The sequence below is a fragment of the Arachis hypogaea genome, chromosome 11 (genome assembly GCF_003086295.3).
Source record: "Arachis hypogaea cultivar Tifrunner chromosome 11, arahy.Tifrunner.gnm2.J5K5, whole genome shotgun sequence".
NCBI classification, from domain to species: Eukaryota; Viridiplantae; Streptophyta; class Magnoliopsida; order Fabales; family Fabaceae; genus Arachis; species Arachis hypogaea.
In genome coordinates, this window is record NC_092046.1 from 127229485 (window position 1) to 127248092 (window position 18608).

Below are 18608 nucleotides of genomic sequence, written 5' to 3' on the forward strand. Positions count from 1 at the left end.
TCAATTTTTGTAACTTTGATAATATCTAAAATCTTGATTTAACTTTTCTGATACAATAAATTTTATTAAATCTCTATTACATCAAATAATCTCTCATTTAAATTTTGTTAAGATTTTAGCTGCTTAGCGAGTAACAAACAACTGAAACTAGTTCTCCCCCGATAACTACATAGAATTATCTAGCCATTTCTTTTTCATTTTTTGTAGTGAACGATTTCATTCTTCATCAATCAAGGTGCTCACTCTTACGCTTGACACAGATCTCACTCTATCTTCTCTCTTCTCTTTATCTGCGTTTAGATTCGGAATTAATAAAAAAAGGTAGTGTCTCAAACTTTACTGAACTCGATGTTATTTTACACAATGTAACATCTTAACGCATCAGAATTTATACACCTTTACTGAATCCATCAAAATTCTCACACTTTGTCCCTTTTTGTGTACAACTTTGGAAGAAAAAAAAAGATGGAGCCATGTCAATGCTATATAGCCAGCTCAAGGTTCATGATTTCTATCAGATTTTGTGTTTCTTGACTATGAATTTTCTTGGGTCACGATCAAAATATCCCCTTCCCTTTTTTTTTTGATGTGTTATGGTTCTGTGAATGTGTTAATAGGCTACAGAACTGGTCTTCCTATTAGCGGGTCCCAATGTGATTAAATCAGAGGAACATATTATGAAGATGGCTAAGTACATAAAGACTATTACATCTAGATATGATATTGTTCTCCATTAAGGAACTTTTTGTTCTTTTGGTTTCATGGGAAAAAATATTGAAGCTAATATGATTGAAATCCAATAGGGAATAATTGTAGTGCCTAAGTTGAATTATACAAAAATTGTTAGTAGTTCGATAAGTATAATCATGACAATCATCCCCCATGGGTTTGTAGCAAAATTCTTTGTAGTATTTTGTGTGAAATTAAATTCCTTTTTCTTACCTAATACACATTATCTAACTTTGTGTCATTCAAAATGTTTTGCTATAATAACAACCACTTGAAATACGAAACTCTTTTACTTATTGTTTCCCAGAATTGCATCTAGTATAAGAGTTTTTACTCATTATAGGCATTGTGGGCTGAGATATTGAACCTATATAATTCTAAGAGTAATGTTGGTTAGTAAAACCAACATAACACATGCTATGGATGAGAGGGAATGGACTTTCACATGACAAGGAATAAAAAATTAAACTTGTAAAATATAATGTCGGGAGATGGTTTGTATCTTTGTTGATAGTTAACATCATCTAGAGTATGTGCGACTTTCAGAGTTGTCATCCCATTGGTTTTCAAATCAAGCTTTGTTAAGGCTAATAGAACATCATCAAAATCTTTTTGTGGCCTAGGGATGGTTGAGGTGTTGAAGGTTATGATTCTATTACTTTTTATTATGATATATTGCTTTTGTCGTTTGCATTTTGAGAATTACAATAGGAACACTTGTTTGAAAAATGGTGTAATTGTCGAATTCCATATAATGGCAAAGCTATTTTGTTATAGTTGAACTATTTTTTCCTTATTTAATTTTGTTATGTTATAATTTCAGATACTTGAGAAGGTTAAAGTAGCATATGACCTCTTTATAGTGGCAGATGTGCATGAGTCTATTCAAGTAAGATGTTTTAATTTTAACTAAATTTAGCCTTCGAAAATTATACAAGTATTAGAATAATGTAATTATTTGGCACACCATCCAAGCTTGTCATAATGTTGTCTTCGATTTTGGATCCTAATCTACCTTTAACAGATTTATCTTTTCTTTGACAGTGTGAAGTAGTCGGCAGAATTGCAGACATCATTCAAATAACAGCATTCTTATGCCGTCAAGTAAATATTCTTTACATCAAGTTTTAGTATCAATTGGATGGATATAAACTTAAGTAGATGTGATCACGTCAATTCTTTTTTTGTGTTTTTCCTCTGATGACAGACAGATCTTCTCATTGTTGCAGCCAAAACTGAAAAAATTATCCACGTCAAGAAGGGCCAGTTTTGTGCTCCTTCCGTGGGTATATTGTCCTGCTATGTTGCAAGTTTTAATAATCAACAATTACTTAAGCTCGGTAAATATTATCTGTCTTTTAGTATTCTCATGTTTTATAATGTTCATATGAATAGGTCATGGCAAATTTAGCAGAGAAGGTTCAGTTGGCTGGAAATCCTAATGTTATGGTTTGTGAGAGAGGAACTATGTTTAGATACAGTGAGTTATAACATCTTTTATGAGGTCTTCTATATGCTTTTGAATGATGTTACTCTTTGAAACCGTTCAGTATCATGAATTGCTTTCTGTTTCCACATGTTCTAGTTTCTTTTTAATCTTGTGTTCTTTTCACCTGTATGATTTAATTTGAATCTATATTTTTTCTTTTTAAGTGATCTGTAGCACATTCCCTCCTATAATCAAAATTTTTAACATGCATTTAAGGTTTAACTTTGCTCAAAGAATGTCAGCACTGCAATTGATTGTCCGCTATCATTCTATTTTCAAAACCCATAATTGATTAAATTCGTTGCCTTTTTATATAGATGATTTGATTTTTGATCCACGTAACCTAGAGTGGATGAGAGAAGCCAATTGCCCTATTGTAAGTCAATATTTGTTTTATTATATGTTTCTCTTTAAGATGAACTATTTGAATCTTTCTATGCTTTCTTATTCAATGGAAGGTTATAATATGTTAGGGAGAAAGGTATCTCCCTTCCTGAACCATTTATTTGATGATAGAATTACGATTCATTAAATAGGATGAATCTATGTGAACACAATCAGCCAGACTAGTACATGTTAATATGGTCAAAGTTGCTTTAATGACCAACTCTAAGTTGCATTACTTCCCTTATATCTTAAAAGAAAGATTATTCCATAATTTCCCAAATTGTGTTCATTGACATAATTACATTACCTAACATGCACAGATGGCGCTCTCCAATCTTTCGTAATTTTTTTTCCAATTTTTCTGTTGATATTTTGTCAATGATACTGGAGTGTTTTGTTCACATCATCCCCAAGGAATAATATTGTTGTATGTTCAATATGCGAATAAACTAAGAAGAAAATCAGACGGAAGGCATTTGCCAATTTATGAGAATAGATTGACTTCATTATTCCTTTTGCCGTAACTCTAGAGAACTACTCATTACTGGGCCTTTTGCCATTATTCTAATATTTGTGTCATGGTAAAGTTTCTTGCACTGCTTCTTTATGCCATTTTCATTGGAAAACTCAATTATTTACTCAATGTTTATCCCAGGTAGCTGATATAACACACTTACTACAATAGCTTGCTGGAAAGAAGGCAGGTTTATACTTGGACTTTTCAGTAGTTTGTATTTTGCAACACAACAGTTGTCTCATATAATTCTCTTTTTCTCCGTAACTTCTTACTCCTTTTTCCAGTATTTAACCATGCCATGTTATGTAAATGCATTCTCTTTTTCTCCGTGCATTCTTACTCCGTGCGAAAGTGCTCCTTGTTTAATTTCAATAAGTGTATTATAGAGCAGAGTGCTCTCTTCAGATTCATGATGTCAAAAGTTCATTGGCTTCTATGCATTGTTGATTCATAAGGATCATTGTGTATTGGAGTACACCTGCCTCATGGTATCTTTCTTTTTTTTTCATTTGAACACTGGAGTCACACAAGATCTGTTTCTACTTTGAACCTAACTATCATACAAGATTTCTTTAGCTCCAGCTTTTAACATTCTGCTTTCATGTCTAGTTGGATGGCGGAGGTGTTGCAAGTGGAGGTCTTCGAGAATTAATACCTTGTATTGTAAGAACTGCAGTTGCTATAGGGGTGGATGGGATTTTCATGGAGGTATATATATTAGTTTTATTTTTTTAGGGGGATCTTATTGGAATTATTATTAAAAGAAAGAAGTTTAGGGTAAACTTTATTGCTTATATTTAGTTTGTTCATCAAACAGCTTCTAAATGCTTTCTTGGTTCTTAAGGTACATGATGATCTATTGAGTGCACCTATTGATGGTCCAACACAGTGGGTGAGTTGTTACTTATCAAAATCGTTCAAATTTATAGGACATCATTTTGCCAACATTTACTTTTTCTTTGATGCTTCTGAATATTAATGAACTATATGCATTATCTCCTTATTTGATATCCTTTTCGCCACTTGGAGGAGTTGCTTGAAGATCTTGTAGCTATTGCTGTAAGTTATTTCTTGAAAGGCAAATTTTTTGGTGTAAAATGTGAGACAATTTCACACCTGTAGAAATGCGTTGGAAGTAGTTGGTGTGTGACAAGTGTCTAAGAAGGGGACAATTTCTGGCAGTGCACAGTGGAATCATCTAGAGTTTTTCAGGTGATGGGTTAAGATAATAGTTTGTTAATGTTAGAAATTTTTGAGTAATTAATGTGGGGTATCAATGGGCTTATCATAGGTGGGCTTTTTTTTTTTGCGCAAGGTTAGATGAATCTAATTTTTTGGACAGAGTTAAATGGTTTTTACAAAAGTATAATTAGTTTGTTATTTTTTAGACGTTGAGATATAATAGGATTTGTGATCATGTGTATATTCAAAGGCTTGAGGAACACACTAAGTGGGTCAAAGAATATCTGACCTATGTTTTTAGTAGTTTTTTATTTGAAAAGAAAATATGTATAAAGTTTTTGTAATGTAATTTATGAGTAGTTTATTAGTTTTATTTTGTATAAACATAATTTGAGGGTCTAATTTAAATAATTAGTGGTGAAAACGAATTTAATGAATGAATTTATAGTTGATCATGTATCTCCGAATGTGAGTAATTTGGATTTCCAAAATTAAGATTTAGGATTCAGTTTTAGGGATTAGGATTTCGGATTGTGAGTTAAGGTTAGAGTTTAAGTGATTCACAAAGATCATGAATAGTAAACTGTATAATATGACACCTGACAACGAAACTAATAACTATAGACCATATATTATCATTTGTGAATCAAAAAGATATAATCATAAACCCTAAATCCGTAAGCATAAACAATAATTTTGTTAAAGATAAACTGTGAACTCTCTTTCTGCAAAACATGAACCCAATGACCTAAATAATAAACACTAAATTGTAAACTATAAATCGATATACCTAAATCCGTAAACCGTAATACATAAATCATAATCTGTAAATCTTAATTCATATATCGTAAAACATAAATCTTATGCATAAAATTCTAATTTCTAAATTTGTTAACTCTTTTTGGTATTAGTTTAGTATTTAGAATTCGGGATTAAGGATCTAAAATTATGTTGTATCATTTGTTATGCCTGTTGTTCTCTTATGAAAAGTAATTATGTTGTTTATATTTTGATTTGTGTGGCTATTGTAATTGAGTAGTATAATGAGTAATTAACGTAGGTAGTTAAACGTGTGTATTGATTTATTTTGTATAGTGAATGTTATATATATTTTTATTTTCCTTTAATATTTTATATATATGGACCAGGCATATTATGTAGCAAAATTATTTAGGTGTGTGCACTTCCACGTTCCAACTGCGAACCTCAAATCATTCCACCTATGACGAAAAGGCCAATAAAACGAGGCCCAACTAGAACTCATACTAATTATCTATCCGTAGTTTGCTTAACACAAGATAATAATGTTTCCATGTCACGTGAAGTTAGTAGCAATTTCTGACTCGAGAGGAGACCATTGATGTAACTTGTGACATCTGCTCTCTCGGTCGCACATTGCCAGCTCCACGCCATTTCTACACATGTAGAAGCCACAACACTTTCTACACGGGAGACTTTGCTCTCTTGAAATTCATGATTGTACTTTTGTCCCCTAATAAAAAGGGTGGTACTTGCAGCAGAAAGTATTGGCATCTAAGTCATAAAATTGTTTTATGAATATATGATTTTGTATGTGTCATGCAAATATAAAAAATCAATAGATTGAGGAAAGAACTTAAAATTTGAATTCCCTTTTCATTTCCTACTTTTTATTGCGTACTTTCTCTAACAAAAGAATTGGACAAGTAAAATTACAAAATATTTTCAAAGTGATTATTATTTTTGCTTTTTGTATTGGGTATCCCTTATCCCCCAATTTTTATTATCCTTCTACTCATCTTAATGAAATTATTTTTTTATTAAAAAAGAAAATTGAAGTGATTATACATTTATTTACCTTTTAGCAGGTGAAAGATTTTTTTGTGTATTTTGTTTTGTATTTGAGTTCTGAACTTTTATATGTGATTAACTCTTCTGACATATTGTAGAGGATAAGCAAAGAGAAGAAAAAAAAATTCAATATTGATCCCACACCATTTCATGAATAACAAGAATGGTATGAAATTTTTCATATTTTTACTCATTTTATTTTTTAATAATATAAATGATTAAGAATCCTTTCCTAATCCTTTCTCTCTTACTAATAAGAACTACTAAGAAGCAAGCAATAAAAAGTGACACATATTTCTGGAAACATCAAAAGGATGCAGAAGTAAAGTTTTTACATATTGTCTAAAATATCCTACAAAAGAAATGAGTAAATTATTTATTTCATTGGTAGACTAATCTATGATGTTACAAATTCAGATTCTTCAAATCAAATTGTGAGAAAACTTCAAGCACAAATCCAAACAAGTTTAAAATTACCAAAGTCTTCTAGCAAACTAACAAATTATTCTAACATAAATACTCTAAACAACCACATTACTTACTATATGTTTCATCTATTTTAGAGTGAAAATGCTTACATATTTTATTGTTTATACTAACATAAATTCTGATTTTGCAGGTGATGATTTTCTATTATTAAGAATATAATTCCTTGAGGATTGGCCTTTATAATATCAGACCGTTTTAATGTTGAATGTATGATTATCTTTGCACCCCATCACAAGTTCAAGCCCCATATAAATGAGAGGTTCTCCTGAAAGAGAGATTATTTGAAGTAGTGACACATCCAATTATCATTTGTTGCAGATTCTATGTAGCCTTTCAAATCTTTACAGTTTCTAGAAACAATGTGGATCTAGAAAGTTAAGTATTTTAATGTGTGATATTTTTTTTATACTAGGTTTCAAATTTTGTAGTTAATAATGATTACTTTTAGCAATGCAAAACACAACTAGTTTTTCTTGAATCTTAATGGCGGGGTTTTGCTTTCTATAATGGAATTACGCATAAAAGGAATATAACATTTGTGAACCTAAAACCTCTGAGGCTTTAACAATTGAAGGTTCATAACTTTTTGACTAGCAATGAGCCAATTATTGAGGCTTGGAATTTTAGTTGGTCATGACCAGGGAGGGCATTTGATTGTTTCGAGGCAGGGATATGTTTTCATATGATGAATATATGTGCAGGGACAGATAGCAGATAGAGCGATGATGTTGCTAATTTTTGTTTCTCATAGTGCTCTAAATTGTGTTTGTAGTTTGTGTTTTTATGTGTTTACTTGTTTTGTATTGTTTGTTGCAAGATTGATGGATTGTTTTTCAAAATAAATAAAAAATAATATTATTTCCTAAAACAAATTATTCTAATTTTAAATACCACGATACATATTGGCAGTTAAGAGGTATAGTATCAGGAGGGCTGTGGAATATAAAATATTGGAGAATGACCAGTTGAAGCATGATGTACAGTTTATCTGATTCGGACCCGATTGCTCTTGGAACATACGCATAGCGTATCGCCGAGAGCAAGAAAAATGGGAGGTTAGGAGATACGGTGGTCATCATACTTGTATGAAAACATCGATGGGCTTAGACCATCGTAGGTTGTATCCGAAGGTGATTGCTCAGTACATATTCAACATGGTCAAAGCAGATCCAACAATCAACATAAGGGTTTTGCAGGGAGGTGTGGAGAATCACTTCGGTTATAAGGCATCGTACAGAAAGGTTTGGCTTGCAAAGCAGAGAGTCATTACTAGAATATATGGCGATTGGGAGGAGTCATACAACGAGCTTCCTCGTTGGTTATTCGCTATGCAGATGTACTTACCCGGTAAGATTCAATACATTGTGCTTAGTATGTATAAAGTATCCATCTACACATACTAACTGTTGATGGGTATTTAGGTACTTTGGTGCAACTTGTGACATAGCCTTGGCCTGGTGCAATTGCCACTGTCATGTTTCTTCAGGTATTTTGGACGTTTCCACCATGTGTTAAGGCTTTCAAACATTGCAAGCCACTTATTTCCATCGATGGCACCCACTTATATGGTAAATACGGAGGCACGTTACTCATGGCTATTGCTCAAGATGGCAATGCAAATATATTGCCTATTGCATTTGCCATTGTTGAGGAAGAGACGAAGGAGGCTTGGTCGTTTTTTTCTTTTGTATTTGCAGCAGCATGTGACACCAAAACCTGACGTTTTAGTGATTTTAGATAGGCTCAAATCAGTTGATGCTGCGTTGAACGCCGGTGAAAGTTTATGGAAACCACCGCATGCGTTTCAGGTGTTTTGTGCAAGACACATTGCTGCCAACTTCATGAGTCACTTCAAAAACAAGGACTTGAAGAAGATTCTGGTTAACATAGCATATTCGAAGTCGCAGCGGGAGTTTGCTCATTATTTTGGTCGTCTGAGGGGGCGAGAATGTTGCAATTACAAACTGGCTTAAAGAAATGCCTCGTTCACATTGGGTGTAGTATGCGGGTGAGGGTCGTCAGTTTGGTCACATGACAACAAAAATCTCGGAGTGCATTAACGCTGTCATGAAGGGTTCTCATAATTTGCCCATCATTACTCTTGTTAAGTCAAGTTATTTATATTTGGGTGAACTTTTTGCTAGGAAGGGTTCAGAGGCCCTTGCTTAGCTTCAAGTTGACACTGAATTCTCACAGACGTTGATGAAGGCCATAGAGTTCAACTCAAAGCATGTAAACACTATGAATGTTTATCAGTTTGATCGGTAAAGGACTATGTTCGTGGTTGAAGAGTTAGCAGCAGTGCTTGGGTCTAGGCAACAGAATTACCAAGTGCTACTTGATGAGGGTAAGTGTGATTGTGGGTATTTCTAGGCTCTTGATGTTCCTTGCCGTCACGTTCTTGCAGCCTATTCTCATGCACGACTTGATTGAAAGTGGTATGTACATCCTGTGTATTGCATGGAGTCAGTCTTTAATGTTTACAGATCAGAGTTTCGACCGATTGGTCACGAGGATGATTGACCATCCTATGACAAGGCCTATATTTGGCCCAACCCTAGGATGATGAGAGTAAAGAGAGGTCGCCCCGTCAGTTCCAGGATTCATAACAACATGGATGATGTTAAGCATAGCAGGGAGAAGATATGCAGATTGTGTCGTCAAGTGGGTCACATGCGTAGGACTTGTACCATTCTTGATGGGGTGGGGCATCATCTAGTCGACGTTAGTTATAAGTGTCATTTTAGGGTGGATAACTCTTGTATTGTAACCATCATTGAGTTAATTTCGGTAAAAATAAAATCCTTTCGAAAAAGCAGTTATATATTCACGCATTGATTGAAAAGTTAGTTAAATAGTGGCGCGTGAGGTGAATTAGGTTAAAGAGACTTGTATGAACTTGTATGAAATAATGACTTGTATGTGAAAAATATTTGTTCGTTTATCTACTTAAATAAATATTAAAAATTTAAATTTTATTTTATATATAATAATTTATTAGTGAGTGATTAAATTAGAGAATATCATAAAAAAATAAATGAATTAAATGTTGACTTAATGATAGAGAAAAATACATAAAGAAAAAATAATGTAATACAAAGAAAAAAAATTTAATGGGCAAATTATGTAATTAAATAAATTGGATTTTTTTTCAAAGATATATAATTGTATTATTTTGTAAAAAAGAAATATATTGTTTATTATAGGGATAAAGACAAAAAAAAATGAATCTTTCACTTTGATAAATACCAAAAATTTGCAAAAACAAAAAAACAAAAAAAATTAAAAATTCACAGAAAATAATGCTTTATAACTTAAGTTATTTTTTATTGGAACTTCTTTGTAGTCAACTTTTCACCTTTAAAATTATCTAAATAAATTGGATTTTAAAATTATCTAAATATAATAATTAATAATCTGTTATGTTTCGCTCATATAACTAATTTATATAAATTGATATAGAATATAGAATTTTAAAAATTTAAATATAAATTACTTTAAGGTAAACTAAAATACAATATAAAGCGTGACACCTTAGAATACTTATATTTAAATTTTAAAAACTCTAAATCAGCATTAATCTCTCTCACTTTGAGGTCGGATTCCATGCCGATCTTTCCTTTTGTCCCTGAGGTGAGTTTCTTTAATTTTTTAATTATTTTATATTAATTTTGTGAGGGTATTTTTTCTACAAAATATAGAACTATATCCGAAGACACCAAAGAAATATAACCATATCTGGTTTTTAGGGGTGAGTACGGGTCGGATTGATTCGAGTTTAGGGTGAAATTAGAACCGAATTAATTGAATTGTAATTGGTTCGGTTTGATTTGAATTTACGTTTTTTTGTGTATGTATCCGAACCAAATCAAACTGATTAAAAACGGATTAGTTCGGTTCGGAGAATTGGGTATCCGATGAAATAGAAATTCATAAAAAAAAAATTATTTTTCAAATTCTGTAAGTACAATAAAAATGTAAAATCAATAGAAATAATCTAAACATGTTAAAATCCAAACATATTAAACACTAAACACATTAAAATCCAAACATATTAAACACCAAACACATTAAAAACTAAACACATTAAAATCCAAACAAATTAAACACTAAACACATTAAAATCCAAACATATTAAACACCAAACACATTAAAAGCTAAATACAAAAATGCAATAGAGAGAAACTCAAAATCATTAAAAGGCACATATATTTTAAATTTTTATTTTTTATTTAATTAATACATGATCGTGTCTACGAATCGGTTTGAATTCTGCATTCAAAACCGTTACTCGAACCAATTACTAAAGAGAGTCATTGATTTGGTTCGAATCGTACCTAATTATTCGTTGATTCCAAAACCAATTTAATTAGTTCGGTTCGAATTTAGACGGATAATTAAGTACCCTCTACCCGTGCTCACTCCTAATAATTTTGTATGTATCACAAAAGAAAACGTAGTTTTAATTGAAAAAAACAAAGATAAAATCGATTTTGTTTCTACTCACAACAAATATATTTCTACATAAAACATTGGTTTGTCCATACTTTTAAGATTTATTCCTAGTTTTCAAATTTAAAATTCAAATGCAATTATTCAGTGTTATTGTTTGTCATATTTAAATTAATTATTTTATATTTTTTTTATTTACTTGAGATAGAATTGACCTATTAAATTAATAATTTATCACTTGAATCAATAAATAGGAGTGCTCATGGATCGGATTCGATCCGCATATCCGCGGTATTTATTTGAATCCGATAAAAAATTGCGGATATGGATCTGATCAAAGATCGGATTGCGAATTTTATGTAGGTATTTGCATATCCGCAGATCTCCAAAAATAAATAAATAAATAATTAAATATTCTTCTTATGTTTTATTTCAACTATTAATTATCATATATATTATATTATTTTAATTTTATTATTTAAAAATATATGTTTAATATTATTTTAAGAATAAACATATTTAAAAGAGTAGAAAAAAAAGAATTTTATTAGTATTTTTTAATAAAAATAAGTTTTTAAAAATATTTTTGTGTTTTGCAGATATATCCGATATTCGATCCGATTAGATCGGATCGGATCCAAGCTTAAAAATGACGGATATTAGAACCGATTTGATCCAATAATTTTAGTGCGGATCGGATTGAGATTTTGACCATATTCGATCCGCATTCACTCCTATCAATAAATTACTAATTTGATTAATTCGATCATCAGTTTAATTCTAATAATTATACTATAGTACTTTATATAAATTATTAGTCAGAGAACCAAAATATAATTAATTTTAATAATTGTATTTAGATAATTTTAAAATTACTTTATTTAATTATATAATTTGTCCTAATTTAATGTTTATAAGAAATTAAAAAGCATATTTAAGGCTTAAAGAAGTTGGAGGAAAGAAAAATATCGGACGACAAAGAGAATAGTAACTGATAAAAATATCCGCACCCGTAGGTACCTGATCCACTTCTATCCGATTGAAACGGGTTTAAACCCGACCCAGAGCGGAATCAGACCGGAGCGGGTTGTTGAGCGGGGCAGGTAGGAGCGCACTCACACTTTAGTTCCCAAATCCCAGACCCTCGACTCCCCTCTTCAGCTCTTCTCCAAGCCTCCAAAGACGACCGCCTCTGCTCAGCTGCACTAGACCACCCGTCACAGCCCGCCCGTCCCTGCAGCCGGTTGGCGTCCTCACAGCCACCGAGCTCACCTCTTCAGCTCTTCTCCAAGGACCACAGCCTCTGCTCAACTGCTTCGGTCACCTCGCCGCTGTCCCTCACTGAGCTCACGTCGGCGTCGCTCCCACTTCTCTCCTCGCCGTGACTGTCCTCGCCGGCTCGCCTCTCCCGTCTGCTGTCTCTGGTCTCTGCTCGCCTCTCCCTCATCGTCTCTTGCTAACTGGTAAGCACTCCTCTCCGGCTCGCTTCTTCAGTTTTTATTTTAAGTTAATTTTGTATGATTTATTTTTTATGTTAAAATAGTTAAACTAAATTCATAATATTACTTATGATTGCTGTTGATGGCTGATAATCTGATTTTGTATTGTTGATGGTTGATTTTGTGATGTTACTTGTTGATGCTTTGATTTATGATTTTGTGTTGTTGCTATTTTGATTGTGTGCATTCTGATTTTTGATTTTGTGTTGTTGATGCTTTGATTTTGTTAAACTAGACTCATAATATTGTTTATTCAAACAAGCAAAACATTCATTTTGTCTGCAACGTTTTTCTTTTTATTTGAATGCAACCTGCAATTTTGGATTATGCTGCTTTTCAGTTATAAATGGATAAGGCAAAATATATGATGCATTGGTGCTAAACCCTTTTTTTCAATTTCTTAAGAAATGTTACTTGAAACCACACTCCTAACAAAAGGGTGGTGTGCCCCATTTTTATTAATATTAAATTAATATTATTTGTTATCTTGCAAAAATAATTTTGCTGTGCATACACGTAGATATAGTAGCACCATGAATGAATGATAATGAATTGATGATGTGATGAATGACTCGCTTCCAAGTTGCCTTACAGTGGTTTCGCTCAAACTCACATGTCGGCCCCCAAAGATTTATATTGACGAAGATAAGTCCCTCCTTTGATGAATGGCTGAAGTTACCGGCTGCCGTGGACCAACTCTAATTTTAGTTTAGACTACATTCCCTTAACAACTAACTAGCAAATTAGTTAAACAAGAATGAACAACCACCCTAATTTGTTTTTGGCTTTACTTTTAAAAAGATTGACTAGGAACTTGGAACAGTCTTGGAGAGTTTGCACTTGGTCTTTCGATATAATTGAGAAATTTTTGCTGGGGTAACACTTGATTGGTTGTGGTTAATAGGTAAAGGGTGGTGAGATTGGTTAATAGGATTCATTTTTTATATATTCTTAGCATGAGGCATTACTAAGATTGATTTTTTTATTTATTATTTTACAGAGTTAGAGTTAGAGTAAATATTTCTGCATAGCTATACAGTAACTTTTAATTGCATCATCATTAGAGTTATTTTATTGGTTGGCCATGGAAACTATACCTATGCAAATTGTTCAATTCTGAAATAAGTGTTGGCTGCTTCTATTTTTGTTTACCTTTACTTTGGAATTTCAATTTGGTGTTGCTTTCTTCTCAATGGTATTGCTTTACTTCTGAAAAATTATTTCACCTTTTTTTCAAAAATGGTGCCAAGTTATTTGGTAAAACTTTGTGTTTACTAATCATAATGCTTAACTTAACTAGTTTATATGCTGTGTTTTCAATGTAGGTTTGTTAAATGGTGGAAGAACAAGAATAATGATTGAAGACTCCTTTGATGCAATTTCTTTATTGTGCTGTTAAATTTGTAGTGATTAAACATTAATCTTTTTTTAATTTCAAGTTATTTGACATTGTATGAATCTTATGTTTCGGAGCAGCCAGATGCTTGTAGCTCAGGTATTGTGCTTTTTATCCAATGGTTGTATTTAACTAAGCTATTGCCACATTGTACCTTAGTATAATCTCCTTTAGCTAATATTTAAAAGGATTAGCATGTGTTGTTATTTAGCTGAGATTTTCACGTCTTAAATATACCTTTTGTATGTATATGAGGATGTGAAGATGGCTTATCCTCTTTTGTAATCTCAGTTCTATTCTAATAGAAGTTCTTGTAGTATCCCAGAAAGAAGAAAAAAAAAAAACCCTCTATATATTAATTCTTGCTTTCTATTATTTATTTATTTATTTATTTTTTCTCTGTTTGTGTTCTCTTTCAAAATATAGCAACTAACAGCATCAAATGGCCTTCCTTGTGTACAGGCATTGCTCTTTCATAAATTAGGTAGATCATGGAGGAAAAATATTGATAAGGTAAGGTGATTGATTTGCAGTGTGTTGTTCTAGTAATCAGATTGTTACTTTTCTATTCATTTGTTGTATGTGTTTCCTTGTTTAATATAAATGCTAATAGGTTAAGTATGTATTTTCATAATATGCAGCCACTGGATAAAGAATATATTGAGATCTTACAAAGTTTTGGTGATTCGGAGGCTTCTGCTTTCTCTATTCACAATCTCCTTCAAGCCGGTAAAGGTTATGGCCTTGCCGTTGGGTCATGGATGGGCCCATATGCCATGTGTCGAACATGGGAAGTTCTAGCTCGTAAACCAGAGGGAGACAGACAACCTTGCAGAGCAGCCACTTCCAATGGCAATTTATGTTGTCTCTGGAGATGAAGATGGAGAACGTGGTGGAGCACCAGTTGTCTGCATCGAAGATGCATCCAAACGATGTTCTGACTTTTCAAGGGGCAAACTTGTTTGGACGCCTCTGCTTTTATTGGTTCCTCTGGTTCTTGGACTTGATAAAATCAATCCAAGGTGTGTAACTTTTTCAATGTTCTATAGGACTAGAAATCAATAGGTACTACTACTAAGGGCACTTATTATAATTTTATGTGATGGTAAATTTTGGAACTTCCAATGCATAACAAAATATTTTTATTCTTATATGAATTATAGAAGTGTCAATTTGTAAAGAAAGAGCTTCCTTTATCTGAATACAGTTATATAATTGGCTGCATGTTAACTCATTGCCACATGAAGATCTAAAAATATAATTTAAAATCTGTTCTGCGTCTACTCTCTTCGTTTTCAATATAGCACTATGACAGTATGACTGATCTATTGTGTCTAACTGTCTATAAACCATTATCAGGTATATCCCATTATTGCAATCAACTTTTAAATTCCCCCAGAGCCTTGGTATTTTGGGCGGTAAACCAGGTGCTTCAACATATCTTATTGGTGTTCAGGGTGACAAGGCATTGTACCTTGATCCACATGAAGTTCAGCAGGTACATTATTCTCAACAAATAATTGCCATTTAAAAATTACTGACTTTATTAATTTATTGCACTATTCGGATGTTGGAACTTGTCATATAGGTTATATACTAATGCACTGTATTAATTTAAGTATATGTTGCTCCATGTTTATTTCCATTGTTGATTTAGTAAACCTGTACATCTTGTGTTCTCAACCGGGCAGGTAGTAGCCCTTTAGTTTCAAAAGAAATAGATAAGTCAAAAAATAAAAGTGAAAAACCAAGAAACCATCTAGGTATCAATAAATTATATCAATCGAAACATGATTTGGTCAAATTAAACACAATCTGCAATGATTGTAGTGATGGAATCAGGATGAATCATTGTCCAAAATTGGTTTGGATTATTATGGATAATAATCTGATATTCTTTAAAGTTGTGTGTATGAGTAATCATCTATGATAAATTAGAAAAGGTAAAGCAACTCTTAGGAATTTCTCATCACACAAAAGTGGATCAGCATTTGGTTCCTTCACATGACGTTTTAATTTTACAGTAATCTTACTTTTAGCGTCATTGGTGGGTAAAGCACCATGATTCAGGGGATTTCCATTAATAACTTTTTCTTGTTATGAGTTGAAGGTGGCAAGAGCCACATGATTCTGTCAAGAGACAATCTTAATGTTTTTCACGTTGTCAATATCAATGGGGAATCCCAAGAGACTAGTACCTCCTCGTACCATAGCAAGTAGGCTTATTACCAGTATTGATTTTCTTCTTGTTCTTATTTCGTTCATTCTTTGTCTCACTTTGCGAAACTTCTACCAGTGTTATCAGGCACATACCCCTAGATTCAATCAACCCATCCTTGGCTATTGGATTTTACTGCCGAGTCAAAGGTTTGCTGGTTTCTTTGCCTTAATTTCATGGCTTAAAATAACTTGGTTAACGTCTAAGCTTTCTGTTGACCCTGATCATCTGCTTGTTAATGGTGGCTGTCAGATGATTTCGACGACTTCTGTTCCCGAGCTTCCAAGCTTGCTGAAGAATCAAATGGTGCCCTATTAATCACGATAGCTCAGTCTTGGAGGTTCTTATTGCAAACCGCTAGTAACAATTCGCCGGGTGGCAACCTTGGATTCCAAGACGATGATTCTGTAGCTATGGATGTTGCCAACGAAGCAGGCAACAATGAGGATGATTGGCAACTCCTGTAATTCCAGAGTTGCGCAAGGTTGATTTGAAGTAATGGGTGGAAAAATTTGTTGTTTGATGCTCATGTGCCTAAGCCTAATTTGTCCATGTTGTTGATGCCTAGTTTTGGTGGCTCCCCATTCTCAAGATATGATCGAAAATAGGCTTTGTAGAAAAGTAAATTATACTGAATATGATTCTTTGGCTTAATTTATTTGCTCATTTGTTGATATAACTAACTAGGTATTTGTTGAACGTTACACGGCTAGTTTCGTTCATACTTGTTGCTTGTACCCATCTGTTGGTTACAAGGTACAAACTTGTAGTGGGATTATACTTTTGAACTGTCAAATAAATGGTAGAAAGTGATTCAGAAATGCTGTCTTGAAACACAAGCGTTAGTATAAACTTAATGCTAATGGCTTTTTTAAAATATTTTTTTTTTTATAATTTTTTTAACCTAATGTAATGGGATTGAAATGAATGAGTCAATGAGATAGGAGACATTTAACTAGAATGTTAATAGTTGAGAAAAGCAACAAGAAGAAAAATGGAAGACTTGGAATTTGATTGTTGAATATTCTTCTTATTGTATATGATGTTTCGATCAATTCAACGCTTTGCAAATCTTTAGTGAACAACTAAAGTTTATGTGCCATAATGCCATATGCCTGTAAGCAACTTTGCAATTTTATTTAGAGACGCAATAAGTATATTTATGAATTTTTTTCATTAAATAACTTTGAGAATATTAGATTTACTGAAACGCTTGTGGTCTCTAATCAATTTGGGTTGGTAATGTGATTAAAGCACTCGTTTAAATAAGTGTCGAGGATTTAAATTTTGTCTTGTACATGTAACAATTTATTAATCAATAACGATGAATCCATAACCTTAGGAGATACCATAAAAAAACTGAAAAAAGAGAAATCATTTATGACCTCTAATTGAAAAGAGTAAAAAATAAAAAAATATTTTTTTTTCCTTCTAAAATCTTAATTCATGATAACAAGCATGATATAATAAATAATGTTCTAAAAATCAAACTTAAGTAGTCGGTTCAACTGAATTAATCAAAGAACCAATCCTTTAGTTAATTCCGTTGTGATGAAAAATCATTAGCAAATAAAAAACTGATGGAACCGACTATTAACCGGTCTGCTAAGAGCTAATGTTTACCCGAACCCACTCTCAGTGACTCATCCATAGCCCCATACATCAGAAGAGACATTGCCCTGGCAGCCTCTCACCCCCCACATTCTCCATCGCCGAACTATTCTCCGTCGCCCAGAGGCTGTCGTCGCCGCCGGCATTGCCACAGAACCCTCAAGTCGCCGCTGGACTAGCCTCACCCTAGCATCCCACTTCTCCCCGTGGACGTCACTCACCTTCATAGAACCCACGCTCACGTTCGTCCTCTTCTCGCCGGTGCGCCTCAGCTTCGTCGCGGTCCTCTTCCCGGCGTCGTTCACGTTCGTTCTATCCTCGGCATCTCTCTCTGTTCAAGCTCTCTCTCTCTCTCCGATCTCACTCTCTCTCTCACCGTGTAAGCCTCCACTGCTGCTTCAGTTTCATTAAGGTGTTTGATGTAGGTGTAAAGATAGGATTACTAGCCCTAAATTTCATTTGGTTGTGATAAATCCAATGTTATTCTTCAGTTTCACCTAACAGGTTATTCTATTTTCTCGATTCAAACTTCAGTTCATAGCATATTAGAGAAACACATCACATAAAATTTTTGGGTCATAATGAATGTCTACGTCACTTGCAATCTACCCTATAATTTCTAGACTTGTATGATTCACAATGTTCTGAAAATCGGTTCGAACTGTCCGATCGAACCAGTTGAACCGTAAACCGGTGAGAATTACGAAAGCATGATTTGAGAAGGAATTACGAAAACATAAAATAAAAAACACAAGGAACAAAACCCAGAAAGGAAATTCGCGCAGAGACATAAATCGAATAGTTTCGGA

General features: G+C 33.1%; 2 pseudogenes; both read left to right on the plus strand.

Moving 5' to 3' along the window:
- The first annotated feature begins 662 nt into the window (after window positions 1-662).
- On the plus strand, window positions 663-6292 carry LOC112724046 (2-dehydro-3-deoxyphosphooctonate aldolase-like; annotated as a pseudogene).
- Window positions 6293-12159: 5867 nt separating this feature from the next.
- On the plus strand, window positions 12160-17009 carry LOC112722566 (cysteine protease ATG4-like; annotated as a pseudogene).
- The last annotated feature ends 1599 nt before the right edge of the window (window positions 17010-18608 follow it).